Genomic DNA, 26,034 nt, shown 5'->3' with positions numbered 1-26,034 from the left:
TAGGAAGGAGTACAGCAGAAAGGGATCTAAGGGTTATAGTGGACCACAAGCTAAATACGAGTCAACAGTGTGATGCTGTTGCAAAAAAAGCAAACATGATTCTGGGATGTATTAACAGGTGTGTTATGAGCAAGACATGAGAAGTCATTCTTCCGTTCTACTCTGCTCTGGTTAGGCCTCAGCTGGAATATTGTGTCCAATTCTGGGCACTGCATTTCAAGAAAGATGTGGAGAAATTGGAGAGGGTCCAGAGAAGAGCAACAAGAATGATTAAAGGTCTTGAGAACATGACCTATGAAGGACGGCTGAAAGAATTGGGTTTATTTAGTTTGGCAAAGAGAAGACTGAGAGGGGACATGATAGCATTTTTCAGGTATCTAAAAGGGTGTCATAAGGAGGAGGGAGAAAACTTGTTCATCTTAGCCTCTAAGGATAGAACAAGAAGCAATGGGCTTAAACTGAAGCAAGGGAGATCTAGGTTGGACATTAGGAAAAAGTTCCTAACTGTCAGGGTGGTTAAACACTGGAATAAATTGCCTAGGGAGGTTGTGGAATCTCCATCTCTGGAGATATTTAATAGTAGGTTAGATAAATGTCTATCAGGGATGGTCTAGACAGTATTTGGTCCTGCCATGCGGGCAGGGGACTGGACTCGATGACCTCTCGAGGTCCCTTCCTGTCCTAGAATCTATGAATCTATGAATTTACAATAGTTGAGGGTCTGGCCCTTTAAATCCAAGAGATACCTTTTTCTTGGTCCTGAGGTAGGTGAGCATAAAAAAAGTCATCTTTTCTAACACTCCAACAAAAGAGCCAGATCCTGCACATGGGAAAACACAAGAACTGCTCTCGCCATGAACCCCAAGGGCAAAAGTCACACCAAAAGACCAGGGGTATTTAACCATTATCTATGCATATAGGGTCCTGGAAGGGCTAATTCCTTCTGCAGCTCTGCACTGCCCCAAATACAGGGACATAGATAATTTGTACAATCTGGCCATAAATGCAACAGTAGCACAGGATTTACGAAGCCCTGGTACCTTATATTGTAGGAGAAACTACTTTTAAGTCCCCAGAAGATGAGACTTACCAGATTGGATCACTGATCAATACTGGAAATTTTCAGTGTGGTAGATTCTTTTAAAATGTACTATGTAAATAAAAAGCTGGAAAATGCAGAGATAGGAGAAGGTTAAGTTGTGCATGGTCATAGATTCCTTTACTGTATTCTGTTACCATGGCATCCACAGTGGAGCCTAAAATAGACAAAGCCATTTAATCTTCTCTTCAGATAATCAACATTTTATTTTGTGTGCAACAATCAGAACATGGAACATTAAACCCTTAGATAAAGTGTACTGTTCAATTCAATAAGAAATGCTCAACTGTTATTCAAATTGTGGCACAGAAAATGTATTTAAATGCATTTTTAAAAAGCATACTGGACTATAATATTTGAGACTTGAGTCTTCTGATTGAAATAAGCCTGTAAGATTTGTTTCAAAAAGAGAATGTTAAACACATTTCAACATGCTTCGTCATTAGGGACATTATTTACTTATTATATATACCCAAAATATGGTGCTTATCTCCATAATTACTAATAGGAAAATGGTAAGTTTGCAACTCATTTAAAACTTTAGCAAAACAGAGTATGAGGTTAATATATGAGTAATAAAAATATCACTAATATGTCTAATAAAATAATACTAATACCAATAATAGTATGATCCTAAAACCCATGGGATCTGCTGTTTTCAGCGGGATTCCATGACAGCATAAGGCTCTGTTATAGAAGATCCAGTTGAAGGATCAGGTGTATGTGTATGTTAATACCTTGGGCGAAATTCTGGCCCTATTTAATTTAGTGACATAACAATCATTGACTTCAATAGGACTGTCACTCTCCTATACTTTCTAAGTTTGTATCCATCTATTTAAAATCTTTCAGAAATAACTGTTTGTGTGAGACTTTGGCCATTTCTAAACTGGAACTGAAAAATAGGCCTCTTCTGGTTTTGGAGCCAACTCAGAATGAAACCATAAGAATGGATTATGGACAGGATTCAATTCTGAACCCCTTCCACAAAATCTGAAGGAGTTTAGCTTCAGTGTCCTTCCACACTGATCTAGCTATAACACATATAACAAACATGTAACCACTTTTTAAAGTTTACTTACCAGGTATCATACCAACCTATTAGAAAGCACTTAAAAGTTTGGAATACATACAATTAAAAATGTGTCATATGCAGCAATTTTCATGCATTAATTATTACTTACTAACAAAAGGCCAAATCCTAAAATCCTTTCTCAGTTTTTAATAAGGCCTTCAGGATTTGGTGCACTGTAATTACAGATGTTTCCTTAATATAAAATATTACCACCTGATCTTTCAGCAAGTGTTCTAGTTGTAATCATTGTATTACATCTCTAATTCTTGCCAATATAATCCTTTCCGCAGGTAAAGAAAGGTAAAGAATATACTGAGGACTCTTGTGGAAGGCAGCAAGTATGCAATTGCTTAGTCAGCAAGCAAGCTATAGTGTATGTATCCTGTTCAAAGATAATTATGTGTACAACCACTTTAATGCACATTAAGTCAAACCAGTACAAGCTGAAGAAACTCCCACTCAATGACAAAATATTAAGTGCTACAACATAGCATAAATTCCTATAACATTTTCATTTTTAGAAAAGTAATAAAAGCTAATTACAGAGTTTAATTTGTATTTTCCATTTTGCTGCAGCCGTAGAGCCAGACTTATTGTGTGTGGATGCAGCATCAGAACATTTTGGTATCTATTGGTATCGTTTTTATCATGCTCAAATTGGTCATAGAACAGTCTTCATTAAGAGCACTTATCTGGGCAGAGTGGGAATTTCTCAAGAGCTCAACGTTTAACTAGATCTGCTTCCGGTTATGTCAATAGTAAAAAAAATCCCATTTACTTCAATAGGAGTAACATTAGGCCACTGTTGAGCAGTTTTGCAAATACCATCCTAGTGTATCTAATAAACAAAAATTAGAGAACAAATGCTTGCATTTCATTTGTGGTCCCTAGCAGAGAATTTTTACTCAAGTGCTTTATAAACATGAAGGGATTTAGCCTTAACTCCCTCTGAGGCACTACATGTATTATTCCCAATTTACAGATGATGAAAGTAAATCAAGGAGAAGATGGTTTTCCCAAAGTTATGCAGGCAATCTGGTGAAGAGCTGGGAAGAGAAGATGAGTCTCCAAACTCAGTCTTATGGGTAGCTTTCTGAGCATAAAGAATAATAATAATAATCTTACCAATCGCTGAAGACTTGTTCAACGTAATGAATCAAAACTGTAATTTAACTAACTGTGTAGGACAGATAATTCTTCCAACCATGTTGGTACCAGCCTGGTCATAGAAAAACCAATACAAAGTACCCATCCGGATCCTGCTGAGCTCATGATCTCAGGTCTCCAGTCACCAGACTATATTCATCTCAGATCCCAAAGCCTGGCATCTTGTAACATATAAGTGTATTTAGAACTCTTTCCAGTCCTTATGCCAAAAAGACTGAGCCCTCTGGAGTAATCCAGTTAGTCAAAGGAGTAGAGTGGAAGAGGACTTCATTTGGCCCTGCTATCCCTTTTAAACTCACCAGAATTATCTTCTTGACTAGCCCTTGTCTTCTAGAGACCAAGTGCCCCAGCCAACAGCCAGTCCAAATCCGAAAAGGTGTTATGTCATTGGTTATTGATGACAATAAAATTGAATCTATGTGGCCCCACCAAGTGTGCCCCAGCTTCAGGTTGAAGCAAAACACTGAACAAAAAGTAAAAATTGCACTATTTTAATTAGCTTTGGTTATTTTTGAAGAAATGGAATCAATTAAAGACACTGTGGGAACTAAGGTGTGGAGCCATTTGTCATCATCATTTTGGCATTGAGAGAGAGTTTTTTCAACTTACATTGTTTTGACTTACTATATACATGGCTCAGGACAAAGGAAAATAAAGAAGTGGCCTAGAGATGCCAATTAAATGTTGCCATATGAGATAAATTAAAGAACTAGAATAAAACAGATTTAAGGAAGACCAGACCCAAAGTGGAAGAACAGAGCTTAATGGACTAAAAATGCCAGAAAAGAGGCTTGATGTAATCTGGAGAGCTGACAAAAAATAAGGCTGAATATGGAAGTTGGAGGAACAGATGCTGAATGAAAAGGTAAAATGTTGGAATATTTAACATGTATTTATACTTATAAAATGTGTGATTAGTAAACACATAATAGCAAAAATCCATTAAAAAACCCATAGCTTATGTAGCCATTAAATCATTATTGGATTGTTGTAGTCCCTCAGCCTTTACCTTGTAACCCGACAATATATCTGAGGTATGTATTAATGGTCCACTAAAGCATGCCCTCATGTGTCTTCTTGATTAAGTAATTTATAAGTTGACAGTTGAAAAACATTAGATAAAGCAATAACCATGACTATTAGAGATGATTAGCTACAGGAAAATTAAAATGTTTGTTTTGATCAATTTTTCAAGAGGATTAGAAAAAGAAGATCTTTACTGAGCTTTCAAATTCCAGTTGCCATAACAACTAGATTTATTTTTAGTTGCCATAACAACAGCTTGGTTTTCAATAGTACTGTTACTTCTCCCTCCTCCACCCTAGAATTCAATACATTCCTGTGGCCAAGGAAGAACTAAGTATTTTGCACGTAAAGAGTAAATAGTGAATCTATATCTTGTGTCAGTTTCACATAATGGCAGACTGTAGATTTGGCCTTGTTATGTGAGGAGACTGGAAACCAAGAGAAAAATATGTACGAGACTTACAATCTTCATCCATTTATCTTCTTTTTTTCTAATTGAACGAGACTTACATTCCATCATCAACATCATCATCAGAACTTTATAGCCTTCTGATCTTGTCAGGATTTCTCTAATACCTGGATTGCTATGGTTTGATTCATCTGGAGCATTCCACAAACCTTTCCACTCCCCTTCCCCCCCCACCCCAGACCAGTTTTGTCCTTCTGGCTAATGTGGCCTTTAATCCCATGTAAACATGAGCTACAAATTGGCCTCTTCTTAGGGTTACAATTTGTTGACTCTCAAGCAAAATACATACACCAACATATCCCCACACTATGTTTATTTTCTGGACATTTCAGGACAGGAATATAATTTCACTACAGCATCAAATGGTAATAAAAGCTTCACCCTGTAATTGTGTCTCCCTGAGTACTCTGTCTGCATCCCATTCTTTCAAGTTACTAATTGGAAGCCAGCATCAGGAACCAAAATAAATCCCAAATTAAAAATTGATGAATAAAAAAAGAAAAAAAAAATCACCAAAGAGAATAATGCTAGGTATTGATTAACCCAAATTTAATGGTATGAGATATGATGGTGCTTTTACTTCCTTAGCTGCTATTTCTCTCTTTATAACTGGAAAACATTCCATTAAAAAAAAATCTGAAACATGGCATGCTGCCAAAGTTGAATGCAGAGAACGCAAATGACAGGACTGAATAGTACCGGGGCAGGCACTCCCTTCGTCCATTTCAATGGGGTGTTAAGAAAATTGTCTATAGTAGACATAACAAGAACTAAAAGTGTTGTGTGGTTGTACTATATATCAGAACCTGTCTAGCTCCCACCAGAATAATTTCCTATCCTGTTGCACAGAAGTGTAGGCAATTTTCTTGTGGCTTTGAGCCAGGGAGTGGGAATAGGCAGTGTTTGTGACTCAAGTCCTGTGCATATTGCAAAGGAAGATCAGTGCCAGTGCATTTTTCATTTTCCGTGTTCTATCTGCACCTATTCAAAATGAAATTTTTCAAGGACAAGTTTGCATTGATAGCTTGTGATTCAGTAAAACAAAAAGTATCCATTGGGCCTAGAAATAGATAGTTGTGGGATTTGATATCTTATCTTAGTTTATTTAGGGTAACAGGAGATGTGACAATCAGTTCTTTCGCCAAAGAATGAGTTAATAAATATATTGGTCACCTTACCTCCATCCTTTATGTCCAGTCTAATATTTTTTGAGCTGTGTAGGATAATACTAGTCCAGGGTTAGTCAATAAGCAGATTGCAGGACAAATCCAGACCACCAGACGCTTTTGAAGGGACTCCTAAATCTTTACTTATTATCATTATTGTTTTTTATTATTATTTTCTCTGAAGTTTGGACCTTGATTATACCTTGACCAAGAAATTTGGACTTTGACAAAAAAATAAATAACCCTGTCCTAGGCAAATGTGCATAATGCTTTATCACTCTTTTCATGGACACTATATCTCTATACAGAAGATTGTACTATATTTCTCATCCTTACAGCTGAAACACAAAGCCTTTTGGAAATAAACATGGGGAGGGAATTAGAAGGCTAATTGTACCCCAAATAAAAATAATGTAAATAATTTAAATAAGTGTAATTGAGATTTATGTGGAAAATGAATACTCTATAAAACATTTGTTTAGTGGTTACAGTTACTATGACCTGAAGAAGAGCTCTGGGTAGCTTGAATGCTTATCTCTCTCACCAACAGAAGTTGGCCCAATAAAAAAAAATATATTACCTCACCTCGTCTCTCTAATGAGGTAAGAGGATATTCAAAAGAGAATAAACTGTATGAAAGAGAGGCCTACAAGTGCTGGAAAAAAATTCTGTGATCCTGAGCTCTTTCCCAAACTCACATTTATCAGCACAGTATGAAGTCAAATAGGTTGTTTTCTCTTGTATGTTCTGATGTTTGCGTCCATTGAATTTTGGTTACGATTTTATTTTTTCCCTCAGTTGTCATGGAAACATGCACACAGCAAATTATAACAGATAAAGCACTGCTGACAAAAAATAAACTGACTCTATTCAGACTATGCTGTCTAACACCTGCAGTGGCCATCTTTCACTGTTTCCAATAGATCTGAAGCAGGCTGACCTCAGGGAAGAGCATGGCCCTTTGGTCACCTCATGTGGGCCACAGATGGGCCGGAATATAAGACTATGGAGACAAAAAAAAATTGCAGTGAGGGCAAGGAAATCCTAGATGCAGCAGAGAGATAAAATATGGACAAAGGAACATTGGGTGAGGCAGGGAAACTGAATGTGGGGAGAATGTGAAAAAGAATGATGAGACAGAGAGACTGGAGGGCAAAAAGGGTGACTATGGGGACAGAGGAATATTGTGGGCCAGGCAGGGAGATTGTGTAGTGCAGGAAAATAATTCTTATTTACACGGGAAGATTTTAACCTTATTTTTTGGGCATAGTTTGTCCTTTTCTATGCTTTCATAGAAGTTGCAGTGTGCACCAGTTTGGCTGCACCCATTCTCAGCAACTGGCAGTTTGACAGTACAGAGAAGACTTGAGAAAAAGGAAGGGAAAATGTGCAGGGCTGGAAAGGAGAGAAGTAGACAGGAGACTCAGGGGTACGAGCTAGGTGAATGGAAAAAGTGGCAGGAGAGGGATGGGGAATGGGAGGAGAGGGATGGAATACTAGCTTCCTTACCTCAGAAGTTGAGAGAGGACATGGAGGGAGTCCCACTCCAAGCAGCTAGGGAGGAGACTTGTATTTGTGTATGCATTGAAGAGTGAATTTTGTATCATTAACAGTCACATGCAGATTGGGGGTGGGTGCTTCTCCCTAAACATTAAAGTCAGGCATTAGACCAAAATTAACTACTTGTTATGTTTTAAAAACTCATGATGATTAAGCCAAATCTCACCATTTTTAAACTCAAAGTTGGCAATACTGAGTATGTAATCATGTAATTAAAAACTATCTACACAAGGTTGAATTGGCAACCTTATTTTTCTTTTCTGATTTCTGAGTGCCCCATTTTACAGTCTGAACATTCCCTTTACACAGATCTTGTTATTAAATTAATACAATTTTTATTAATTTTAGATGGTCTGAGAAAATTTACATTTTTCTCTGTATATGTATCAAAATGTGAGATTGTAGCTCAAAAGAGCACTTGAACAGTTGAAATCAGAGAAGAATGGGTATTCTATCTTAGGTCACCAGTCTAAATTGAATATGGAAATATTTTTCAATATACTCAGTGGCTATAATGAATGAATGTACCAAATGTCAAGATTCTAGCTCAGTAGGCATAATTAATTTCCATGTTACTATCAGATTATTATAAGCCTTTGTATTGCACCAGAATAGATAGATGGATTCTATTGGATTAGATATAATTAAAAATGAAAACTATGGCCTCAATCCACAAAGGGATTTAGGCATTGCAACGCTCAGCATTGTGGTGCCTAACTTTTAGGTGCTTTGTCACCCAGTAGAATTTGGAGCCCTGAATTAGGCATGTAGGCTCTCTCTGCAATGCATGGGGAGAGAAAGGCACTTCAGAATGGGTTCCATAAAAGTCAGCATGCTTAGCAGGAGCTGCCTGAGTTAGCCCATAAGAAATGCTGAGGTATGGTCTTAGCCCTGGGTCAATGGACGTGCCTATCTCCACTTAGGATTCAAAGCCATGAATTTTGTCTTGTAGTCAGGCACCTAAGCAGTTTCCTTCAAGAAAGGTGGCAGTACTCACTTAAACACCCATGTTTAAAAAAAACCTGTAAACTGAAAGTTTGCTGCCTAAGTAAGGCTCTCTACACAAAGTTCTCACCAGGAGAGAATTTTCATGTGGTGAAAATAGTGGATAATGACAGAAATTCTAAGAATCATAATTATAGCAGCACTAACCATTGCCATTTTAATTATCTGAATTTAATCTAGAAGATAAAGGGAATTTGAATGCTGAACTGAATAACTGCAACAGTGATGTAAACAATTTTAACTTTAAACCCAGCACGTAAACTTTTCATTGGGAATACTGGATTGTGCTTCCCTCCCCCTCCCTCCCCCCCAAAAAAAATCTGTTAAAAGCATCACAAGCTGGCAATGCACATCACTTATCACAAGTGTGCTTTTTCTGATTTGAAAACTATATACAAGTTTATAAGACTGGCTTTAAGTTTAAATTTCTATAAGTATTAGCACTCATGAAAGTAAGAGACTAGTAAATAAGTAAATAATCACAAAAACATAGTGAGTCATTACTAAGACAGGTGTAGGTCCCAGATCATCTGATTCCCAGCTCTGTGCCCAATCCAGTAGACCATGCTGCCTCTTATGGAGTGGAGGCAAACTATACAAGTGTTCCTATACAGCTCTGAAAATGCCTTTCACTCCTGACCAGAAGCACCGTATGTAGGGTTTTGAGCTGTGGACAAATGTCCACCAAGCTCTTCTCTATTTATAATTTCAGATTTTAAACCTCCCCTTCCCATAAGAACACCACATACTATATCACATGATGTGTGGATGAGGGAAGTGTCCACAAACTAAATATTGATCTGAATTTGGTGGCTAAGTCTTCAGCTGAACTAAAATCCAGACACAAATATCCCCAAACTGCATGGAGTTTAAAAGGCAGACCAATCGCTTCTATCTAGCTGAAGTCTCTCTGTACAATGAATGCCATGCTAGGTGTAGGTACAGAGACAAACCAACCATGTGGACTGCTTCTGAAGTTATTGTACCGTAAAGATCCTCAAGGAGCATAGAGTAGGCCTGGCCTATACACCATCCTGAAAATGCCCTTCTCATGTGCTGAATTAGTTCTTCTTGTTGGCTCAAAAGTAAGGATGGGGCTATGGGCCTCCTGTGAATTCTAGCATTGGCCATAGTACTAGACCTGAGCAGCCTTTATGCTTGGAGAAACAAAAGGATTGCTATTATAGTCACCCTAAGTCACATTTTGAGGCATGTTAGTGGGATAGATATCAGCATTTCTACAGTCCATGCTGTCACTGGCATGTAGACAAATGGAGGATTTAATGCTCCAGAACTGTCAGCATGAGGGACTAAATTCACTTTCAAATATTAATATTCTTAGCAATTCCTGTCTGTGTCAAGTAATCACTCGTAATAACACTTTTTGAAATGAAGGACAGATTCGTCTCAGGAAATGAGTGCAGAATTAGACATTTCAGATAATGTTATAAATATAATGGAGCAAAAATGGTGAGGCAGAAGGTTCTCTGACAAAAGCTGTCTAGAGAATTAATCAGAATCAGTTACAGACGTGTTAGTCAGGAAAGTTCCTCTTCTGAAAAGGCCCCAGAAAGAGAGCCATTTTTCTGAGCCAGTTTTCTAGTGTACAGTAGGTTTAGAGCCCAGTTGTTTGTGATTAATGAATATGCCAATACAGTTGATAATAAAGTCTGGTGTTTTCATTTTTAGCTTATTTTTATGACCCAAGAATCTTTCTGTTTTAGCTGAGGCTACTCCATTCCTTAGCAACAGAGAAAATTCTTTTACCATATGTGTGAATAAAGATTAGGAACACATTAAGCTTTCAATTGATGGAATAAATACACTAGGTCTTGAGAGCATAATAACCACCAAGCCAGTGCTGCACCTGAACTTCAATCAAGTCTGCTGTTTTCCATGCCCTTCAGCAGAAGGGCTTTGAAATTCTACTTACACAGTAAAATTACAAGCAGTTTTTTAAATTTAAAACATACTATATGTACCTATATGTACCTTATCCTCAGACACTTAGTATTCCCTAGAAATTTCAAGGTAGGTTGTGTGCATTTTCACACATCAACAATTTTATATAAACCATATTGCCAACTCACCTAATTTTACCACATTTCAGTTACAGTATTTGGTGTTTTGATTAAACCCCCTGCTGCTGAAATCCTGAGATAACATGAGAATCTCAGCTTTCATTAAAAAAAAAAAATCAACATTATGTTTCTAGTACTCATGGTTGCAAAGAAAAGGTTAAAAACCATCTACCTTACAGACTCAAAAACCACAAGACAAATAAAGATCCCATTTTTAAAAATAACATTTTTAAGCCAATCTCATGATTTTGTGGGGACTTAATAGACTTTTTTTGATTGCTCATAGCTGGCAATACTGAAGATTTGTAGTGGAGTGAGGCCCACCTGAAACTCCAACTCCATTCCCTCCTCCAGCCGCCTAAAAGATTTTTTTCCCTGTGGTATTAATGATCTGTAGGATGGCTTGGACTGCACCCTCATCAAGTTTGCAGATGACACTAAACTGGGAGGAGTGGTAGATATGCTGGAGGATAAGGATAGGATATAGAGGTACCTAGACAAATTAGAGGACTGGGCCAAAATAAATCTGATGAGGTTCAACAAGGACAAGTGCAAAGTCCTGCACTTAGGATGGAAGAATCCCATGCACTGCTACTGACTAGGGACCGAAAACCTAGGCAGCAGTTCTGCAGAAAAGGGCCTAGGGGTTACAGTGGACAAGAAGCTGGATATGAGTCAACAGTGTGCTCTTGTTGCCAAGAATGCTAACGGCATTTTGGGCTCTATAAGTAAGGGCACTGCCAGCAGATCGAGGGACGTGATCATTCCCCTCTACTCGACATTGGTGAGGCCTCATCTGGAGTACTGTGTCCAGTTTCAGGCTCCACACAACAAGAAGGATGTGGAAAAATTGGAAAGAGTCCAGCGGAGGGTAACAAAAATGATTAGGGGTCTGGAGCACATGACTTATGAGGAGAGGCTGAAGGAACTGAGATTGTTTAGTCTGCAGAAGAGAAGAATGAGGGGGGATTTGATAGCTGCTTTCAACTACCTGAGAGGGGGTTCCAAAGAGGATGGGTCTAGACTGTTCTTGGTGGTAGCAGATGACAGAACAAGGAGTAATGGTCTCAAGTTGCAGTGGGGGAGGTTTAGGTTGGATATGAGGAAAAACTTTTTCACTAGGGTGGTGAAGCACTGGAATGGGTTACCTAGGGAGGTGGTGGAATCTCCTTCCTTAGAGGTTTTTAAGGTCAGGCTTGACAAAGCCCTGGCTGGGATGATTTAATTGGGGATTGGTCCTGCTTTGAGCAGAGGGTTGGAACAGATGACCTCTTGAGGTCCCTTCCAACCCTGATATTCTATGATTCTATGAGGGATTGAGGAGAATTCAAACTAGGATTGAGATCTGAATTTTGAAACTAGCACAGTTCTAGATCTGAATGGCCCTCACATTTCAGGGGAGAGGGGATTAATGTCTCGATCTGGGTACAAATTATGTGTCTTGACTCTCTATTTAAATTAAACACAGGAGATGATCTATCTTATTAATACATTAAAACTGTGATGTCATAATTAAAATTATCTGGTCTCATAGCTACTTTTTACCCACTGGACAACTGGAAAGGAAATGATCAAATACAATTTGTCATCATCTTAATATTTATCTTTTCAATATAATATCTGCTAAACATTTAATACTCAATGTGAACTATTTCTTTCTATTAAAATGAAGCAAGGAAGGCTGCTCTTTTGAAAGACTGATAAAGCCCTTTTAAGAGGCTTTACAGCCTTTCTTTTCAGCTGCTAAATTAAAAAAATAAGTAAATTACTCATTGGCCAAAGTACAAATTACAACAAATTCATTTGAAGAGGAAATGAAAGCCAGGATTTTGTAGGAACAAAGTCACCTTTATAGAAAGGGCTATAAAATGTTATGAATTGCAAATCATTCAGGTTTTACATGTAATGTCACCCTCAAACTGTCATTAAAGCAAAATATGTGACCACTGTATGCATCTCAGATGCTGGATCTTGTAAACAAACTAAACCATTTGGATTAACCGTATCAGGAATACAAAAGAAAATAGACAAAGCAGGAAAATAATACTTAAAAAGTTAAAAACACACAAACTATTTAAGACATATTACACCATTTTCTAAAATATAAGATTAATTATCTTGCATTCTAGAATAAATTAGAATACAAGTTTCCTCTAAGCTTCTAAAATCATTCAAATCATGAGTCAAGTTACTCTGAAAAACTTCTGGGACAGATAAGGACCAAAATTGTATAAACATATGGCAGAAAGGGTAACTAATATCCTCCTAGATGTTTATAATGCCTCATTCCAAGAAAGATATATTCCAGAGACATTAACAGTTTGCTTTTGGAAGGCTGATTTTTAGAAAGGCTAAGATCTGGATGAGCATGATTCACATCAATTCATTTTCCTTGTGAAATTCTGGCACTTCAAAGCCAGACTGATATCTGGCGCAGAATTATTCCAGTGCTCAACTGAGAACTTATTGGCAGTCCACCATAATGAAACATACCGGCACTGAGCTGAAGCTCTGAGGAGTACACCTCTGTCCTTCTCTGCTAAATGAAGAGGCTATATTTCAGTTGCTCTCCCTCCCTGTTGCCCAGAAGCAGCGCTTCCTGTGAGCAGACAGAAGATGTGTATGTCTACTTGGCTGAGTAATGGACTTTACAAACCCCATACTAAGCAAAGACAGAAGGGAAGAATCTTTTCTACTTACAGGCAAGCAGCTCCCTCACAACCCCACACAGCTGCCAGACCTGCCTATCATGGAGATAGACATCCACAACTGTGACCAGCAGAGAAAACAAGATCTGCTATAAAAGGGAGAGAAAGGTGTAAGATAGCCTCACAGCAGGCTGCTTCTGAGAAAGCAGCTAGGAGGTAGAAGGAGACTGTGACTCCTGGAATTGAAGGGCTGATAGACTCAAGTTAAGGTGAGGGTCCATGAGCTAACTGAAAACAAACAGAGGAGGGCTAGTTAGGAGAAGCTGGGAGACCACACCAAGAGGCAATGACAATCTGCTTGAGTTAAGACACTAGAAATAAAGGGCTTGAGTTTGCTCTCAGTTATACCTGTGTAAATCAGGAGCAACTCCACTTGTCAACCAATTATATCCTGGTATAAAATCAGTATATGTGAGATCAGTGCCAGGAGCAAAGACTGTTACAGCTGCAGAAGTTTTTTGCCCTGCTGCTGTTCTTGGTCTGCCCCACTTGTAACTTCAGAGGCTTCCCCTCCACCTAGTTAAAGTGAAGAACTTTTTAAACACTCAGGACTGCTGTATGGTCTCAAGTGAGTCCCTCGTTGGTCTAGTTAGTATATGTGCATGCAAGATGATTCTACCAGCATTAGATTTTTTGCAAATGAATCACCCAGGCAATGGGAATCCAGGGGAGTTAGGTACCTAGGTGCCTACTGGGATTTTCAAAAGACTTAACTGTAACTTTAGGCACCTAAATATCTTTTTATAGTTGGCCCTAAGTCCAGCTCTCTGTTCTGAAGGTGACCACAATAATGCAGTGGTTAGTTTGTATTCAGTGTCACAGACCTAGGACTTTGAATATACAATTGGGTGAACAATGTTACCCGTCTGCACTTGCATCAACTACAGTTAATCAATAATTTCTTCAATAGACACACTACAAGACAGTCATGAGAGCCATCTAGCACTCCCACCCCTCCATCCTGGTCACTATCATTGCTTTCATTTCATTGAGTAGAAGTGAGGCCCTGTTTGGGATTGTGGGTGGAGATCATTCTCCCATCCTGAACACACCCAAAGAAGACACTCACTGGATTGCCATGAGGGTTTAATGGGCAGGGCCAAGAGTCCAGAGAGGAGCTGCCACTCTCTGCAGCACACTCCCTGTTCATGGCAGAACGTATTTCAGCTGCTGGCCATCCCTAAATTAATACTAGAAGGGGGATTTTCTACAGCCAAGAAAGAGCTGAGGGTTGGAACAGATGACCTCTTGAGGTCCCTTCCAACCCTGATATTCTATGATTCTATGAGGGATTGAGGAGAATCCGAACACCTTTCTGTGATCCTTTTATATCTTTGATCTACTCCATCAGCTCTCAGGAACAGCCAAGAAAGAGCTGCCAGTGAAGTCGACAAATGAGCTATCAGAGGTTTGAAGAGTAAAGTGTCTTCTTTGCTGATTCCTAGGAGCTGCAGGGTTGGGAAAATTTCCTCATCTCTCTGCTGTAGCCCTTTGGAGGGGTCTAGTTGAAGAAAAATCTACAAGGTTGCTCTTTCAGTGTTTCCTGGTCTCTGCTATCCTTTGTATATGCATTTCTGCAGAGCGGAACAGTTTAGTTCATGATTTCTTGCATTTCTTTTTGCAGCACTAGCTACCATGCTGAGGGAATATATTCTTCAGGGATAACCGTATAAGGAAGGGAACAAAAATGAGCCAGTTATGGGGATAATATACTGCTCTATGTATCACATCCAGCTGGTTCTAGGCATTATTGTTTATAGAGCAGCCTCTAGGATGGCATCTGGTTTAAAATGTCACGTTGAGAGAGGAGCTGTGTCCCAATGTTGTCCTTGGCCATTTCTTCTTATATGGATATGAACAAGATTTATCAATTTACAACTGAGTCCTCCTACCATGTCTAAGTAGTGTACCTCACAGTAAACACCACAAGATTCTTCCTACTATTACAGTAGCAAGCCTAGGCACAACAACATTATTCATGTACAAGAACTGATACATGCTACAGATATTTCATCTAGTGTCTCATAAATCTTAATATTACATACATTAACATCTAATAGCCCCTGCATTTTCAGTGAGATGCAGGATAATTTACTCACACACTTACCTTTAAATCTATAGGTATTTAGATGGGTAAATCATCCCCATATAATCTTACGCTGTGTTCAAAGTTTTGAGGAAAGCTATCTAGAAATTCTCCAATGGAATTTAACGAAGTGGTCACTATTTATTTGATCGTTCATCCTAATAGTAGAGCATATGAGTTCAGAATTTTATCTTTTGGAATACAAGGTCTGATCATTCATCCTTGAACTTTAAATGTGACTGTGTATACTAGCGTGTGCGCTCTAGGCAACAAAGCCATGTTTTACACATTTATAGGCTTATCACCTATTTGCTTTTTTATGTGTATGGGGGTATGTATGTGTTAGAAAATAAGAGTCTGTGGCTAATTATCATACATATAATGACCAAAATGCAACCTTGTATATCTTGTTTGACCCCACTGTGTTAAAAAGTAATTTATACTCATGCTGCAATATAGAAATTGAGCAAGTAACTGTGAAACAGTTGACACAAATGTATGTTTTTTGATAAATGAACTTTCTTACCCTTAGTCTCTAATCCGAGAGGGTCTTAACATTGATAGTAGTTTCTCTGCTAAACCGAACACCTTTCTGTGATCCTTTTAGATCTTTGATTCACTCCATCAGCTCTCAGGAACACGCTAGTAGGCATGCACCTTAACCACTTTACAATTAATTCTGAAACACAGCAAGAAATAAACAATATGTGACAAGCTGCCATAAGTGGATACACTGAAATGATATAAGTGAATTACCTAGAACTCTTTGCCCCTAACCAGAGGGCAGCAAATGTCACTGAAACACTCAGGTATTGCTGAAATATAATTCTACAACTATTGCTCACAAAAGCTATCTCTAATAAAGGCCCAGAATAAAGAAAAATCTTTATCTGGAATCTAGCTAGAGACTTGAAAAAGGTTGTGAAAAATCCAGTCAATTTAGTAATTTAGAGCATATGCTAACCTCTGAAGGTTTTTAATATGCTAAAGCCAGACCTACTTTTATTGAATCTGACACTGAAAAAGAAGAACACCTCTCTCCTTGTAAGATGCCAAAATGATGACACAATCAATAGCAGGGCAAAGGTTGCTTACAGAACACACACCCTTGAAAAGAAAAAAAAATAAAGCTCTTTTTTGGATAAGCTAAAGCATGTTTCCAGACATCTGGTATGGACCTTATTCACTCCCACAGATTTGTTGTCATGCAGAAAAGGAAAAATGGCATTATTTCAAAACAGCAATTTATTAAACAGGGTTTTATATCTTTAATTTTAAAGAATATTGAATAATTGTCACTGAAAATATTTTTAGAGACAGAATTCTAACAGACAGCTACATTTATTATTTTAATCAATTATTTTAACAAATAGGGACTCCTTTTTACTGGCACTGTGAGCGTCCATTATTTAATGCAGCTCATTTTGGAAGACCTTTGTTCTAGGTTCTTTTCAGCTCTGAGTTATTGTTAAGAGCCAAGAGTTCTGGCAGCTGTTGCCAGCTCTGTGTGATTTGTTTAAAACAAGGGGGGAAGTTGCTTAGCAACATCACATCACACTTTTGGTACCTTACTGTATCTCACATTCCAAAATATTCTGCACATCTTCAGAATTTAAAGAGACACAGTCTAATTAAGACTCATATTTTTAAAAGTGATTTTCCCTCCCTATGTTACCAATGGTTAGAAATATGAGGGGAAGGGAAAAATGGAATCTATTATCAAATCTCACTTTAATGTTGCTGATTGCAGATTTAAAAAAAAAAATAGAACTCCTGCTCTCTGCTGCAGAGCTTCATCGAAGTCCCAATAGTCTGTGGCATCATGCAGTGGAGATGGCCCTAGATGGGAGCAGGGCAAAAAGCAGTTGCTGATTTCAAAGTGCCATCAGCAAGGGGCTTGAGGGGGGAATGAGTAGATAGAAAAAGGGTAATATAGTTCATGCAGGTATGTGACTTATGATCTTGTTTTCTCTGTACTGCTGCAACTTTAAAAGTTTAGGAGGCTGCTGTTTGAATGGGAATTAAATATTTTCATGATGGAAGTCTCCAGAGGGCCATATCAGAATTGGGGCTCATTTCTGTATGAATACACAGTGGACTTTGGCCCTGTCTGAGGAGTTTATAATCTGCTGCCAACTCATGAGGCTGACTGAGTGTGTTAGAGGGCAGACGTATGCAGAAATTTGCTAGCCCTTGTTTTGCTGTTTTTTCTTAATCTAATGTAAGTAAGACTGGAAGTAGGGGTTTGCTCTCTGTATTTAAACAATTGTAACAGTGGAGGGTGGGAGAGAAAAGGAAAATAAGACTGGAGAGTGACAGTTAGAATGGAGGCTGGAAAGCACACCATAAGGAACAAGGAAGAGAAGGGCACAGAGGAGAATCAAAAATGGAAAGCAGAGACACAAGTGGGGAGAACTGTAAAGACAAGAGTGAAGAGTAAGGAGGCAGGGAGTAAAGGAAAAAGAGTCATTGGGATCGGAGGGAATCTCCTAGAAGGGAGAGCTATAATAAAGTAAGTGAAAGAGAAAATGATCTGACAGAAAAAGTGGTAATGCCAATAGGAGAATTTAAGATTATAAAGAGAAAAAGGACTATATGTTAATTTATTTATTGCTGCTGAAACACTAAAATATATGGCAAGAATTCACACAATGCCATTCAGTAAATCTATTCTTTTGGGAGGTTTTGTTAAAAGAGTTTCCTTTTCTTCTTCCAGTTATCTTTACAAAGGTGATCACTCCTAATTCACTAATGATTTATTTACATCCAATGGGGAATACAAATGTATACATCAGTAATGCAAAATTTTGTAGATGTACATGCAAATGGGTTATAGCCTATCAGCTTCTGGCAAATTGCTTATTACTGTTACTACTTGAGAAAGTCACTTAAAAAAAAAAAACAACAACAATTACACACTGTAATCAGAAACACATATACATTTCCATATTTGTAAAGTGGGTGCTTGTTAGCTGGGTATTTCACCATATAAAGCAGGGATGTGCACTATTTGGTTGCAGAGGAGTACTAGGTTTGGGGGTCAGACAAGGCTAGGTATCACAGTTGGGTCTCTCAAGATTTCTACCATTCTAATTTAAAATAACAGTGTCATGGAGTGCAGCCCTTATTGCCAGACTAGCACCTTCTCCTGGACACTCTGGGGTCTAATTAAGGCAGACTCCCCCATCTGTGTTCTGCACACCATCACTCCATTTCTGCTTCCTCAGCTTCCATAACTGCAACTCAGCCCTCTGGGTAGGCCACCATCCACGTTTCCCCTTCCAGAGATGCATACCATGATCTTATTGTCCAGCCACTTCCCAATTCCAGCAACACAGGCCTGCCCATCACTACCCGTTCCAACCCTGGGACCCTGTAAAAGCAGCCTCCTGTTGTGTCTCTAAGTTCTCTCAATACTGCTATATTTCCCTGGGCTGCTTCCTCACGGCCCCAGCACTTTCTTTGCTCTAATCTCAGGGCCCTCAGCTGCTCAGACACAGCAGCCAGCCAGTCAATCCACCTTGATCCCCCAGCCCCTGCCAGCAGCTGCTCTATCCAAGATACTTACAGTTCTCTCAGCCTTCCACTGATATAGTCCTTACCCCCTGAGCTCCCAGCAGCAACTGACCCTACTCTGCCCTGCAGTTCTCTTTTATCTGAGCCTGCCAGTCCTGGATTGGTTGCTCCCTGCAACTCCTCCCTGATTGGCTAAGCTTCATGCAGCCTCTCTAGGCTGCAGGGCCAGCTCCAGGCACCAGCCCACCAAGCATGTGCTTGGCGCGGCGCCTGGAGGGGGCAGCGCGGCGGGGCACTCTGGCCCGAGAGCGGGGCCGCGACTGGGTTCGCCGCCCTCCCCTTGGCGCTCTGGCCGCCGGGGAGAGCGGAGCTGCAGCGGGCTCGCCGCCCTCCAGCCGGTTGGGGACAGCGGGGCCCCGGCCGGGATCGCCGCCCTCCCCCCAGCGCTCTGGCCGGTCGGGGAGAGCGGAAAGCTGCGGCGGGCTCACCGCCCTCCCCCCAGCGCTGTGGCCGCCGGGGGCTCTCCACCCTCCCCCCGGCACTCTGGCCACCGGGGGCTCTCCACCCTCCCCCCGGCACTTTGGCCGCCGGGGGGAGCGGAGAGCCCCAGTCGGGCTCTCCACCTTGCTCCCGGCACTCCGGCCGGTTGGGGATTGCGGGCCCGCAGCCGGGCTCGGCGCCCTCCCCTGCCCTGCTGGGGGGGGAGGGGTAAGGCGGGTGGCTTTTTTGCCTAGGGCGGCAAAAAAGCCAGAGCCGGCCCTGCTAGGCTGCTTGGAGGACTCACCTACATTGCTCGTTTTGGGGCAGGGAATGATAGCCCATCACACATAGGAAGAGCTCTTCTCACAAGACTTCAGCTACCTCAAACCAAAACATTGTTCCATTTTTCAGATCTGACCCAGAACTAAAACTGTAGGGGGATGGAAAATATCCAGTTATTCAGATCCAAACTGTCAAGTTCCAATTTACAAAGAAGATAAAATTTGATGTTCCGTTTCAAGTCAATAAGTAATTTTAGTCTAGACATTACTAATATGCACACATATTTGCACAGTACCTGCTTAAAGAAACACCTTGCATAGGAACAGCCTTGCTAAAATAAACAAAATAAAAAAATACTTACAGCACACCAGACCACAAACATATAACATGAAGATTTTCAAAATAAATACTCGCTATAGAAATAAACTTTTAAAAAGAAAAACCTCCTTGCTCACTGAAAGGCACCATTAAAAAAGCTATAAAAAATTCTGACAATTCTGTATAAGGAAGAAAGAAATCTGTGTAGCTCTCCACTCTACAAATACTGGAGTAAGATTTAGGACAATAGATGACATTCATTAAAGACATCTGGTAATTACTGTACACTCATCCTATATCTCTGGGCTTTCATCCTTCAGTTCAACATATGTCGGTCGAGAACTGCTGGGGGGAGCAGTACACCTGTGAATAGTGAATTGCAGGACTGGAGCCTTGATTTCTAACAGTTCTTAAACTGCTTTTGAATAATAAAATTGGAGGGGTACTGAGCAATGGAAAATGCTAAGAGTTCTTACTCCAATAATTGTCATTAACACTTGAGCCGGTATTCTGAATCCGCTGGAGAAAACCTAATTTTAAAATAACTTAAAAAAATCAGTGTATTTACCTGCCTCAATGTTTCTGGCTAGATTCTAAGGTCAGTTCTCTCTCTCTGTCTCTCTCTGTGTGTGTGTGTGTGTGTGTGTGTAATCTATCAAAAACGCTGTATGAATCATCTCTAGCTGGTTGTCCTGCATCCCAGCATATAAAATAGAAGGCTAGTCAGAAGCCCTTGGGATGTAATATAGATCTTGGCCATCCAAAGTAATGAGCCCCTCTTGTCTTGTGCTAGCCAACATATTGCTGAGGAACACATAACTATTAGGTTTCATTAACCTACATTAAGACCTCTTTAGATAATGTCAATGTGAGGAAAGTTTCAATGTTCAAAAATAACTCCATACTATCACATGGAATGCATGGAGAATAAATTGTGTGGGACTAGGATTCACTCCTAATTCAAGTACTATGTGGTTCAAACCCTGGGCCATGTCAGTGGCATTGGAACAATTTGTAGAATGGGGGTGCTGAAAGCCATTGAACAAAACTGTATACCCCGAATATGATGGAAAGCATGTCAAGCACTGTCGCATCCCCAGCACTCCTAGTTCCAGAACCCCTGGGTTATGTCCTACGTTTCGCCAGTAAAACCTGCAGCAGTGCTATTTTTTTCAAAATGCCATGAAATCCACTAGTCTAGGCAATTTTAATTATAGACATAATACTTTTTTAGTGTGTATGTGTGTGCGGGTGAGGGGGGAGGAAGATAGCGAGAAACAACCACTCTCACATTATCCAGTATTTTAGAAAACAGACCAAGAGAAACCAAAAGGTTTTTCTGCTCAGTAGACCATGCTGAGACATGCTAATGTCTAAGGTAGGGAATGTTACCTAGGAATAAAGTGACAGGAAAGAGAGGGTGTACTAGTAACCCTAACAGGAGGATGACTGCAAGTGAAGCTTGGTATACTTGCTACAGGCTGAAAAGCATTGTCCTGTAACAGTTATGTGGCTCTTTTTTGTTGTTGTTGTTTTCCTTTCCTTAGCTTAAAATAGTAATCTTTTTTTCCAAAAGAAAAAATAATACTGGAAGAGACCAAAACAATCTATTCAATTGGTGGTAAAATAAAAGAAAAATGTTTGCTAAGAAATATCTACCAAGCATGGGGTTTTTTTTGTCTTGTTTTTGCCAGTTATCTTCCAGTCAGGACTGTCAAGGCTCTTAAGTGCTGCCATGGTGTTATGGGATTGCTATTCTGAAGATCCTTTTATATTATTCTTACAGCTTCTTATCTTGCACTCACATTGTGCAACACTCATCACTTTGTGTCATGAGCTAGGTCAGTACCTGCTGCAGCATGTTATGGATGAAAATTCTGTTTAAATTCTGTTTAAATTTCAAGTACTTTACTTATGCTAATGAATCATCTGAGTCATTTACTTAGTCACAGTGTAGGATAGCAGCAGGTCTTTACCATGGTAGAGATAATTGCACAATCTATATAACAACTCCTGAAAAACTGCAGAAGTCATTTTTTATTTTGCCATATATTAAAGGAAAGAAAGCTAAAGTTTCAGAAGCTATTCCAAGTGTCTTGTGGAAATGTAGTTCGGCATCTGAATGCAATTCTTATACACTGATACTTCATTACAAAACAAAATCCCTTCAGTCAAGAATGAATAACTATGAAAGAATTACTAAGGAAGCTAAACACAGCATAACAGAAGGTCAAATATATGTCCTATGGTCTGAAAATCATTGTACAAAAACTAAGACAGCAACAAGCCACCATAGGAGTTTTTTCTGGGCTCTGAAGAAGATAATTTTCAGAGATTTTCATGCACACTTTTGACCCCTCTCAAGGGAATGGGGCTCTCTTGTACAAATCGTCAGCTTCTGGAACATACCTAATATGATAAGGAAAAAATTCAGATCTTAAGCTAAGAGAAAAGGTAAAGTGAGGTTGAATGATATCTTCTCTATGGACTGAAAACCACAAAATATTTAATTTCAAATTTCCATTAAAACTAAACAGAAATATAAAGAGATGGGCATGAATGACAAAATTTCAGATTTGCATCTGAATTTCAAATCTCTAGTGCTCAAGAGGTGATGAGACTCTGGGATTTGGTTCAACACATTTTAAAAGCGGGAGCCAAATGGAACATTTGGGTTGTCTTGGGCTTCAGATCTGAACTTTACTGAGTGGAAATTTGGGTCTGGTGATTTGGTTCCAGACAATCTCAGGTTTAAACACATATGTTCATTAAACAACTCATAAAAAAAATAGTAATTTGCAGGTGCCAAATATAGGAATAGGGAATTTAGAATATTCCTTCATTTTATACACTTCATCCTCCAAAGGATTCCTACCTCTGAATATTTTCTTTTCCTGAACAAAAAATTTATTTCAGATGATCACAAAAAATTGAGGTTGAATTATTTTACCCATGTATCAAAGACAATTATGCAACCTCTAGAAAATAGGATGATGCAAAGGAATGCACAAAGAAAAAAGTCTGAAAGGAAATGCAAAGCAACTGAAAATATTTCTGGCTGATATTCAAGAATAAATGACAATTATGAAAGAAGGTTGTACAAAAGGTTTCCTGACCTCACAAATGACATTATAAGCAATGATGACAAATGTGTGGAAACCATAATCATGAAAATTCAAGGATAAAACTAGAATTACAGACAGATGCAGGGGCAGAAAATACCCACTAAGTTATCTAGTCTGATCCACCACATTTTGCAGGACTAAATAAGATGGGGAAATTGTGACATAAAGGCCCATTGGTGGTTCACTACTGTCAGCAACTTTTGTCAGGCCTGACACACTCATTACACTTAACACACTGCTGTCATGATATATCTCCAAAATATGGCATGTAATATATCATTGGAAAACTCATAACTCACTGATCACTAATATTGTTGTGAGCTGTATGTACAGGTAACATATGCAAAATTACAAAACATATACTAAAATCATATAAAATGTGTGCCAGGTGGGACATAAAGTACCCCACCCCGGACAAAGGAATGTGGTTCCATCTGCTTGAATGTGTCTCTGATATAAATTAGGTGATATGTGATCAAGGACAAAGAAGAGCACATTTACATGCAAGGTAAGCAAAATCATCATGAGAGCAAGTGGGGAAAGACAAATACTTAACAATATCAACAGAGAGTAGAGTCTGCGTGCTTCAGGAGCCTGAGTCTTGAAGCAGGGTCAATGAACTTTGGGAAGACAGCATGGCTTCTACAGACCAGTAGGAAAGAGATGGCCGGGCTGGGCTTACTCGTCAAAGTCTACATTTCAGAGGTTTATTGGACTATAAAAAAAAGGTGAGAGAACCCCATAGTTATCCATCACCTGGGGGATTTGAGGGGCCACAGCTCTTGGAATCACAGAACACTGGATCCTTCAGCCAACGGGTGGAAGTCTTGGGAATTGGAGATGTGTGAGAAACCTGCTTAGGCAAAGATTGTACTTGCTGAAATTAAATTGTAGTCTCAGAAGCATATTTTTACTTTTGCTTGTTTGTAACCATTTCTATTTTTATTCATTATATTTGGTATCACTTCAACCTATAACTTTTTGTTTAATAAACTTGTTTTACTTTTACTATAACCCAGTTCAGTTCTGTGATTGAAATGAGTGTTAGTCAAGGCCCAGTCAAGTTAATGAGCTGCAGTGTATTATCTTTTAAAAGGAGCAATGAACTTAATGACTTCTGCGAGTGCTCCTGGAGAGGGCTGGATGCTGCAGGGAGACATCTTTGGGGAACTTGGGAGTTGGCGTTCACTGTTAGCTGCAAGGCAAGGTTTGGAGCTTGCCTTGCAGCTAACAGTGAATGCCAACTCCCAAGTTCCCCAAAGATGTCTGAAGAATTTGCTGACAAGGCAGACAAGCTGGTGTGCCAAAGTTGTCACAGTTTAGCAGTGGCTAAACTCTCACTTGCTGAGGGGCCTCACAGTAATAGGAATCCCAGCAGAAGGTTTTGGGGAAATACTGGACTGAAAGGGTGTTGGGGTCACTGCAAAAAGTAATTGGGTGGTAGAAGCCAGGGTATGATCTGCATGCTTGTATGATGGCTGTTGGCCTCAAGGCTGTGAGCCACAGCAACATAACATTTAAGGCACCCAGAATTGCAGGGCAGATGGTGATTGTCCTGGGTTGAAAGACAAAGTGTCACACTTATCAGTCTGTTCTTGAACTTCAATAGTAATGATACCTCCACAACTTCTTGTGTCTATTCTGTTGTCTAGTCACTCTTTCTGTCAAGAATTGTTCCCAACCAAATCTGTGCTTTGGGCAATTACTCCTCATCCTGACATCTCTCGAGATTCTGAATAATTCAGACAGTTTACTCTCTGTAAGTTTCAAATGCTCAGTGTTAAAGTAGATTAAACATTTAGTTGGAAAGTGTACTCCCATTCCTCCTAGTGTGAAATGAGTTTGGTGATTTTAGTGCAGTTCCCAGTGCACAGAGGCCTGCATCACAAAACATGACACTCCAAAATACAGCAACAACAAAAACAGCTAACACTATTTGATTGTTACCCTTTCCGAGGGCCTAAGCACTGAATGAAGATTGAACTATCCTCTCAATCCTAGAAATTTGTCCCAGAAATCTGGAGAAAGACAACAGGAGAATCCTCATCTTCATAAACTAGAAAGGAAAATAACCCTTATGGTAGCTTAATTTGGGTGATATTTGGGTTCACCAGAAATTAGGCTGCAGTTTGCTAACTCCTCAAGGAGTGCTCCAGCAATTTATTACAGCTATATATTTCTTTCTAAAGAAATTGGGATCAGCCACTTTAGAAAAATTAGTAATTTCCTGAAAAATATGCATTTTTCACCACAAATAGATAAAAACATTTATTTTTATAATACAGTGATGTAATGTAGTCTGGACTCTGTCTCCACGTCTTTAGAAAAGGCTTATATTTTATTAGAATACAATAGTTGAAAGGAAATTGTGTACTTCAGAGCAAAGAGTAATAATATTTAAAAGGTTTTTTTAATTTTCCTTTTCCTTACTTGAATTTTTTCAGAAAGTCCCATAGACAGCAACTAGAAAATGACAAAGAAAATTTAAAACCATATTTCATTCATTCCAAAGCCATAAACAGGATGCAATTTAAGATTTGAATGTTAGTGTCAGCTTAAATGCCTCAGTAGATTTATGCAAACAGCACTAAAGTTTTCAAATTAATAAAACATTTTTAAGGAGAGAGGTGTATTGCAGTTTACTCATATGGCAGGGATCCAGAAGCTCAGGAGTGCTGATCCAACGATAGCATTGACTCCTTCAGTGACATTGGCCAAGTCCCATAACCTCTCTAACTTTGTTTCTCCATCTCACAAACTGTAAAATGGGGTTAGTGGGCCATATTCAGCTCACAACTACATCAATATAAATCTGGAGTAACTTCACTGAAGCAAATAATTGAACCAAATCATTATCTACCTTAGGAATGT

General features: G+C 39.2%; 2 long non-coding RNA genes across 3 annotated transcripts in view; both read right to left on the bottom strand.

The window, feature by feature from the left end:
* The window catches only part of LOC117878541, a 140,041-nt gene extending 120,976 nt beyond the window's left edge, over nucleotides 1-19,065 (bottom strand). For both annotated transcript variants that reach the window (XR_004646001.1, XR_004645999.1), the window contains exon 1: nucleotides 19,011-19,065. This is a non-coding gene — a long non-coding RNA (uncharacterized LOC117878541). The remainder of the gene's footprint in view (nucleotides 1-19,010) is intronic.
* LOC117878542 lies at nucleotides 6,771-13,226 on the bottom strand. The gene is made up of 3 exons (XR_004646002.1): nucleotides 13,142-13,226; nucleotides 7,512-7,646; nucleotides 6,771-7,005 (listed from the first exon to the last, which is right to left on the bottom strand). It is a non-coding gene; the product is annotated as an uncharacterized LOC117878542 (long non-coding RNA).
* Nucleotides 19,066-26,034: the final 6,969 nt, after the last annotated feature.

This window comes from Trachemys scripta, chromosome 5 (assembly GCF_013100865.1).
Source record: "Trachemys scripta elegans isolate TJP31775 chromosome 5, CAS_Tse_1.0, whole genome shotgun sequence".
In the NCBI taxonomy this organism is placed as follows: Eukaryota; Metazoa; Chordata; order Testudines; family Emydidae; genus Trachemys; species Trachemys scripta.
This window is presented reverse-complemented; position numbering and strand designations above follow the sequence as displayed.